This window comes from Mya arenaria, chromosome 8 (genome assembly GCF_026914265.1).
Source record: "Mya arenaria isolate MELC-2E11 chromosome 8, ASM2691426v1".
NCBI classification, from domain to species: Eukaryota; Metazoa; Mollusca; class Bivalvia; order Myida; family Myidae; genus Mya; species Mya arenaria.
This window is the reverse complement of record NC_069129.1, coordinates 18,404,189-18,413,082: the sequence shown is the minus strand read 5'-3', so window position 1 is coordinate 18,413,082 and position 8,894 is coordinate 18,404,189. Positions and strand designations below refer to the sequence as shown.

General features: G+C 35.2%; 1 pseudogene; it reads left to right on the top strand.

Moving 5' to 3' along the window:
- Positions 1-322: 322 nt before the first annotated feature.
- On the top strand, positions 323-2,688 carry LOC128243367 (protein PIF-like; annotated as a pseudogene).
- The last annotated feature ends 6,206 nt before the right edge of the window (positions 2,689-8,894 follow it).

The window sequence follows — 8,894 nt, the reverse complement described above, 5'->3', positions numbered from 1 at the left end:
AGAGATATAAAGCAACCTATCCATGCAAAAACAAGAAATGAACCGGACCTTTGACGAATTGTTGGTTAAAATGTATGTGTTGAGGTCGTGCAGACCAAATTAATCGCCTACGTCTCTATTTATGACACTTTCATTCATAACAAGAAAATATGTTTACCTGTAAAACAATAAAGTTTAATTACCATAGATGTAAAATAAGCATAAACCGCATTATCATTTCGCTACGCTGCGTAAATACGTCTAAAGACCTACGTTAGTTACGTAACGTAACGTGAAAGTGTCTAAAATTTAAACATATTTGCGTCATAGTAAACCACCTCCCCTGAATGTTTCAGTGTATATAAATAAAGGCAGTTGCATCAATGGATAGTCAGATTATTGCTTGCTTTCGAATAAGCTAACGGAGAAAAGTCAAGTTAAAACAACAAGTTGTTATAATAAGGTAAGATCACTTTAACAGTAATACAGTATAAAAAATAATTGTAAATAAACTATTCGTTTTAAGTTTTTTGATGTACAATTATATTAAGTTTTGATGCCTGCTTATTTTATTTGATTTTGTTAACATTTAATTATGTTTGTATGAAAATAATACAAAAGCTAAAGCTTTCTTGGCTTTGAAAAGTTGCATTTCACGTCCGATTTCAGTTGAAATAAAGGACGAAAATAAAAATAATATCTTTATCTATAATTTATGTTCTGTCATTTATTATGCATTTAAGTATTCATTATTAACCGGCTAGCAATATATTTTCAAATAATACCAAAATTGTATGGCCGTCATCAGGCATTACAATTTAACATTATCGTTAATGGCACGATCAAATGACAATCGGATGTCTTAAAATAGAAATGTCAGTTTTAATAAGATATATGTTTGTTCTAAAATAGATCGGTAGCAATTGTTTTAATTTAACTGTATAAAACGTGAGCATTACCAAATTGTATTACTGTTAGAATAATAACGTCATGAGCTTTTACCTTCTAACGGGCAACTTGTTACGTCGATACCAGTATTAATTAGAAATTAACAATACGTTCTACATTTTTTTTCAGATATCCTACCTAGCCCTGAGATGTTAACGGTCACATTCCTTGCTGCCCTTTTCGTGGGGGCTGCACTTGTTTCTGCTGGAAAGTATGACTACCTTTGTGTGGAGAACAACTACGCTAATTCCGTCAACTTTTATAACCACCCAACTGATTGCAGCCAGTATGTTCAATGCTGGAAGAATGCTCTAGGGGCGTTTGCAAGCATCGAGAGACAATGCGGATTCGGTACCTACTGGAGTATGGATGACATGAGCTGTATCATTGCGGATAAAGCGAAGTGTGGTGAGGATGCCTGTCTTGGCTTAATGAACAGCGAGCATAGAGCGGCGAAAGGCAACTGCCGTGGATATTGGCAGTGTATGGGCGAAAAGTCAGTTCCAATGTGTTGCCCATCAGGACAGCATTATAACTCGACTTACGGCTGCGAGGACAACATCAATGAAGAATGCACCGCCGATTGTTTCGGACGATACGTGGCTCCTGTTGTGATCACCAACGAAACTGAAAGCGAAAACAACACAAATGCCTTGCAAGACCTAACCACTACTGAAGCTCCAATTATGTGCAACAAAGTACGAGTAGAAAATAGTCCATCCAGTTATACATGGAACGTAAATGGTCGGTCGTTTTCGATGAAATGCCCCGCTGGAACAGTCTTTGTCCAGAATAAATGCGACTGCCTCAGCTCAAAAACAGCTGCGCGTACCTGCGAACCCGAGCTTCTTTTGAAATTCACCAATGGTTTGCTGGATGAGTCACGAAACCAAATAGATGTCCAAAACGTCAGCGTATTGGTAGAAACGGAGAGGCAATTTTCGATGGAGCCACGAGTCAGCTGGTCATCCCATTTTTCACCAATCTCGAAATCAAGGATACCCTTATTGTCCGAATGAAGTACACTTCTGACCACACAGAAATCCCAGACGGCGAACAAAGAGCACTCTTTTCTAACTTTGATTGCACGGTCAAGCCATCAATCCAGATGACCGAGAACAGCCAAAACGTAGTCGCGCTTGTCGGAACCTGGAAACAGTTCGGGGCGTCGGTTGCTGTTCCCCAGATCCCCCTTGATGCAAACGAGACCGTCTCAGAGAAGGACGTTACGTACAAGTTCCACAACAATCAATTATCGCTGACGGTAGGTTCACAGCCTGTCAAAGACGTTCAAGCTGAGGGACAGTTGAGAAAAGTCCAGTGTGCTCTTCACATCGGTTATGCTTCCGGTATGCCAAACTTCAAAGGAAGAATTGACGAATTTGCAGTCTATCAGTGCGACCCAAATGCTTAAAAAATAAACTTTGAATCTGTGATAAAAAAAATACTTTGCTTAAGTATTTTACGTTTACTGAACACTTATTTATTTTGTTTTACGTTTAATTCTGAATATGTTCGATTTTTGTTTCGCATAATACGATAAGTGAAGAAAGAAATCCATTATAATAAATGTGTATGTATTGTAAGAGTGTTTTAAGTAAATGTTGTACGAATTCATCTTGATATTCTAAATCTTTCTTACACTGACTTCATTACTGCAACCTTAAGTATTTGTAAGTAAAACAGTCTTAAAACAGTTTTCTGGCGCATTGATTAATTGATGAACACACATTTTGTTGAATAAATGCTTTATTTGAATAACGGTGTTTGCATTTGTTTATGTTATTCTCAAAAAATAGTTTCTAACTTTGAATAAGGTAGAGACGATTATTATAAAACTATGTCGAACTACATAGTACGACAAAGTACGACATGTGTTCAATTGAATACTGTTATAAATATTAACAAATATATGGGTTTGACCCCCGTTTCAACTAAAACCGGTATCATAAATGAGACATTTTCCAAATAAGTACCGATACGTACCATACCAGTGTTAAAACTTATTTGTAAGTACAGCTCCTTTAGATTTGAAGTATATAAGACGAAAGTCGAATATTGTCATCAAAACCAAGGATATCATAAACACTTTTAAGACTGCTTTAGTAGTGGGATAACAAAATATAATGTTTAATATAGGACGTTTGCAACTCAATTAAAAGTAAAAATAATATTCTGATTGATAAGCTAACTTAACTTTACTTAATTAATAAACTGATATCACAATTTAAACAAAATAAATACAGATATTTGATGCCAAGGAGACAAAATTGCCAGTATCAATCATACAATTAAACTACAGGGACAAAACCACCAGTCAAAATTTAATTAAACCCTTTATAGAAGCACAATGCAACAAGGCCCAACTTAGCGACACAAACTTATACACAACACATATACAATAACACACACCATGAACACACTACACACGCATAAAAAATAACTTTACCGATGAATGATTGGATAACCGCCCTGGAGTCCAAGCATGTATTAACAATTACAAAACAAAACATATAAGCCGGTGAACACCGTACCAGCATCAATTTGGAAACAGTGAAGGATAAAGTTAAAAATAACATTTAAACTAATAAAGTAGTTTTAAGTACGCAACGTCCCGATATGACCCTCACATGAAAACTAATTCGAAATCTACTGAAGATATCTACCCAGTAACTTTAAAGGAAGCAGCGGTATCCAGAGTAATAAAGGGAAGAGAACACAGTGGTATGATTTTAGATTTTTAATGATAATTGGATAGCAGTGTGGTTGATTATCAATGGGTCTTGTCAGAGAAATGTCCGTTCAAAAGTTCATCTCATGTAAGAGACTTGCGATAATCAGTTTCAATGCCATATAAAAATACCTTTACACTGTCGATCTATGTTAAAAATAGTCGAAATCGATCTTAAAGATCAATGTTTAAGTTACTGGATGTCTGTAAGCGATATTTAAATACATGGTTTGATGTACCATTTTAAAACTAGCATTGCTGATTGGTGAAGAAACAAATATTGATGCTTTTAATAGCTTCATAAGACCACAAAACTCACTCATATAATTTGAATAATGATCTCATTTTTAACATAAATTTTGTGCTAGATGGGGACACTATAATCGAATCAGATTTCCACATTACTTAAAGTCGTGTTTTTTTGTCAACGATAACATTGATCACAAATTCATTCGTCTTTGTCTGCAATGAGCACATTTTTTCAGAAATTTGATAAAACTTTTCCCATGGACATTTCACATCCTCCTCCTCCTTCTTCTCATCCTCTTGTAAATGTCCTTTCATCGGTCAGCTAGTCGGTAGACAGAAGTATGTTCAATAACTCAAGGGAAACTATTGGACTTAATTGGTAGGTTGCATTGATGCAGTAGATGTGGGCTATTCTTTTTAGAGTTAGTAGGTGAGAGGTTAAGGTCATGGACAAGTGTAACTGGGATTTAAAACTTCGAATAAATACGACTTTACTTAGAACCATAATTACTTAGGGTTTCATTGTACTTTAACAGTGATACTTATTGCCAAAAACGTAATTAAAATCGTAAGTTTGAACTGACCAAAGGAATATGGAATAGGTCATGGCAAAATGAGTCTATGTTTAGCGGCATGATTTTAAAATGTACCAACCTAGTCCTTGAAGTTTTCATCGAATTAATGGTCACAAATATATAAACACTTACACAAATGATTCTTCACGAAACAAAAATGGTCAACTGACTTTTCTTCTAAAATTTGTTAAAACGCCAGAAATCGATATGAATCGAATGAAAGTGGTTTAAGTTGTAATGTCCATAAAGGAAGAGACAGTTAGTTTAAACTTTGTTTTATTTTACAACGAAGAAAGTTATATTAACTTATACTAAGTCACTCTCGTTGGCACGATGTTGCGCGAGAGTGTGGACTAGTGTTGTGGGGGGGGGGGGAAACGGAGACCCCGGAGAAAATCCACTTGTCCGGCTTGGTGACCACCAACCAAACTCACATGCGACCAGGTCTGGAATCGAACTCGGCTCGCCTGGGTGAGAAAGCGAGTGCGCTATCCACTGCGCTAACCGGACAACAAGACAGTTAAACTAGAGTTGCGTCCCATATTATTAACTTCATGTTATAAAGACTACGTGTTATAATGCTCATCTATTTCGTAATATTTTGCAGCATATCAGAAGCCATACAACTTAACCTGCTATGTGCATATGTCGGAGATCGAACCCACGGCATCTCGCTATGCATACAGACATTCTTCCGCGTCTTTATAAAAGCTTAGTCCATAGTGAGGCAGTATTAGTGCCGCTATATACATACTGAATTCCCAGTTACATATTCCCCCTCCATTTTGAAATTCGTCTCGAAATTCAGAGACTTATCTCAATTTTAAATGACCTAGAGGCTTATCATGCAACACGCGCCCACGTTGTGGGGCAATTGTAACAGACTGCACAAATTGCTATGTGCATATGTCGGGGATCGAACACACGACCTCTCGTTCTACAGGCGTCACTTTAAAAGCTAGCTCCATAGCGAGACACTATAAGTCCCGCTTTACACATACGTAATACCCGGTTACATGTTTATGAATATATATATTTCCAAAATTGGAAAGGTAAAGTAAAACATGGCATTCTTTTACAAAAACTACTTTTAAGTGTCCCCTTTTTATGAAAGTGATGTAGTGTTAGGTAGTTCCGAACCCTAACCCTGGCAGTGTTCATGAGTCAGCGCCAAAACCAGGCAACATTATTTTGGTCTCTCATAATGGAATCCAAACAAGTAAAAAAAATATAGTGATTCATAACAGTCACCTTGCAGCTGTCTTGATATTAAAGCAGAAATAAAGTATTGCAAATAGTAAAACATTCACAATTACAAATCTTTACAAAGACGCAAAATTAGTGTTGTCTGTCCTTTGGTCTTGATGCCATACTATTTGTTTACACTCTTAATTTAAAACTCCCACAATATTGAATTGTTAACAGTAAGGATATTGTTTTGTTGGAATAAAGCATATGATATCGCGGTTTAACTGAAAAATAAAAACAAAGACATCGTGGATAATTTATAAAATATATGTTTAATTTGAGATTTATTTTTCTATTGGCAATCCTAATTTATGTACCTGACAATGGTTGTTCATAAGATCAGTTTTAATTATTTGTCCTGGCAATGGTATGCTATTGCAATTATGGCAACCAAAAAACAAGTAATTATCATACGCAACATTGTACTAGTTAGAAATTATTTTGATCTAAATTTCGAAACAAATTGATGAATCTGTTTTTCAAGCATATGATATTGATAGCCTGCCATTGTGTATCAATACATATACGTCTGTTCTGTATCGCCATACATTGACTTATACATTGAATGCTCCTCGTGACAAGTATGTAAGATTCAAATACAAGTTATCATTGTTTTAGCTTTGCTTTGTGGAAGAAATGTAATGGGCAGTAGACAGTCCGGTATCACAGAGGAAGCAGAGAATGGTTGTGATGAAATGCAAGACCGGGTCATGTACATTTTAGAAAAGGTCGAAATGCTATCCTCTAAACAAAGGTAAACCTTTTGCATGTATTTCAACACATTCACTTTTGTTACAAAAGTTTAAAACATATGCATGCACTTACATGATCATATATGTTCTCAACCATTCATGACGGTATTCCAAAATTATAACGCTCACCAACGATCCGTCCATCGCATTCTAAAACGAGAACAATTATCCCGGCGTTCAAAAAAGGAAAACATAAAATTGTACATTTAAGTAGAAGTATTCAATGTTTTTAACTGAATAGCTGCAATTGTTTTTTTTTTTTGTTTTTTTTATATTTACCAATTCAAACATTTGTATCCAATCATAAAACTGCCTTCGGTAACATCGATGTACAGAAACATGCAAAGTGAACAAATACAGCTTTAAACGTTTCATTTTCCATATGCTAAATGATTTATGACAACTTGTCTAAAATCTCAAATGGTAACATGGAATAGACCAATAATAATTTGAAAGTGTCAGATGTAACATACACGGACTATGTGCCCATGAAATAACGGCTTACATTGTTTTGAGGTATTATCATTGCCTCAATAAAATCTTTGATATTGTCGATCTCGCTTGCAGTTAGCAAAACATATGTGTCAGTCCGGACTGTCAAAGCTGTTTCTCGACCATGTTTTATATGATTTTATATAAAACTTTCCATTATGGCTCATATGATGAGCGACGTGTTGCGCATAAAACCTAGGACTGTACATCAAAAGTCAAGGTCACGCTTAGAGGTCAAATGTTAAAAAGGTCCTTGTCCGGGCTGTTTAGTACATTAAAAACATGCCATAAAGGTACACTATGATGAGTTGATTTATCGCGCTTAAGATCCAGGACCAAACCCCAAATGCCAAGTTCGCGATTATTGGTCAAATCTTGAAATGATCATTTTCCGGGTTGTATCGGGAACATGCATTAACAGATTTTCAAAACACTGCCATTAAGGTTCACTGTGATGATGCGACGTTTCATGCAAAAGACCCAGGTCTGAATCTCAACGATCAAAGTCACCCTTAGAGGTCATCAAGCCTTATCAAAGCTTTATCTTGACCATGCATTATAGGATTTTCAAAAAAACTGCCATGTGAAGGCTCACAATATCCAGGCGGCGTGTCACGCACAAGACTCAGGTATGTACCTCAAAGGTCAAGGTCGCATTTATATGTAAATGTCGAAATGAGTACTATTCATAAGACCAGTCTGGAATGAATCCTGTCCGTATCTTGACCATTAATTATAAGCTTTTCAAAGAACTAAAACAACTTGCCATAAAGATTCCATGATGAGGCGGCGTGTCACGCACAATACCTAGGCCTATACTTCAATATTAAAAGCCGCAGTGATTACTGTTGATAAGACGGATGTAAACTGAGCCTTTTCCGGGCTGTATCTTTACCATGCATTATATGATTTTTAAGAAAACTTGCCATATAGGTTCATCATGATGAGGCAGAGTGTCGCAGGTTCCATCAATGTAAGGGAGACAAACTGTATTTGACACTATTTTTCTTATTATTTTTCTTAGTATTATTATTATCTTTCCCTTTCGACTGAAAGGGAGAAACTGTATTTGTTATTATTATACTTGTTATTTTGTTACTCCCCTTAAACTCTTTTTTTCTGCAACAAAAGTTTGTCCGGAGCAGACATCAAAAACTAGTAAAAGGAATTGATGGTGTCTTGGAATATAGATATATATTTTACTATTTTTAGTTTATGTTTCAAATATGTATTGGTATATATGAAAATATTTGCATCTAAATGTCGTGTAAAATAATAGTTCAATTTTTTGTTCGACAATGAGGGACGCTCCCGTCAGTCAACATATACGATTCTACCAATGAGACGATGACGAGAAAAAAACGATGTTCAAACCTTTTTACTTCTTTCGTACAGCTTTGCATTTATTAAACGATTGCTGGATAGTTTTATTTACACGTCAAATAGGCTTTAAAAAGTTTGTCCTTCGCCTAACCGTCATATGAAATCGCTGAATTAATTTAACTAATCAAATTTATCAGATTTTTTTTACAATTCGTTAATCAAAAATGATCGAAGTCGAAAGATACTAAAAATTAATCAAATATAAAAAAGAAAGTTTTTATAAATAAGCTGATATATTTGGGAAAAAGGAGAACCAAGAAACTAAAGTTATAGATCAAAAAATATATTCCTGTATTAATTGATTACATGGCGACATTGCTACATACAGATTAATAAAGACGTACAGTATTAGAAATCAGTACTAAAAATGTTTGAATAAATACATAGAGTAAAACGAAAAGTGTTTTGAAATTCCACTCCTTTTTTCCTATCTAAATTAAAGGTGTCAATTTCAATAAGCAGCATACATAAAATGTATACAAACATTACATTTTCAAATCATTTTTTTTAACACAAAGCATAATTCAACTCCTTAAA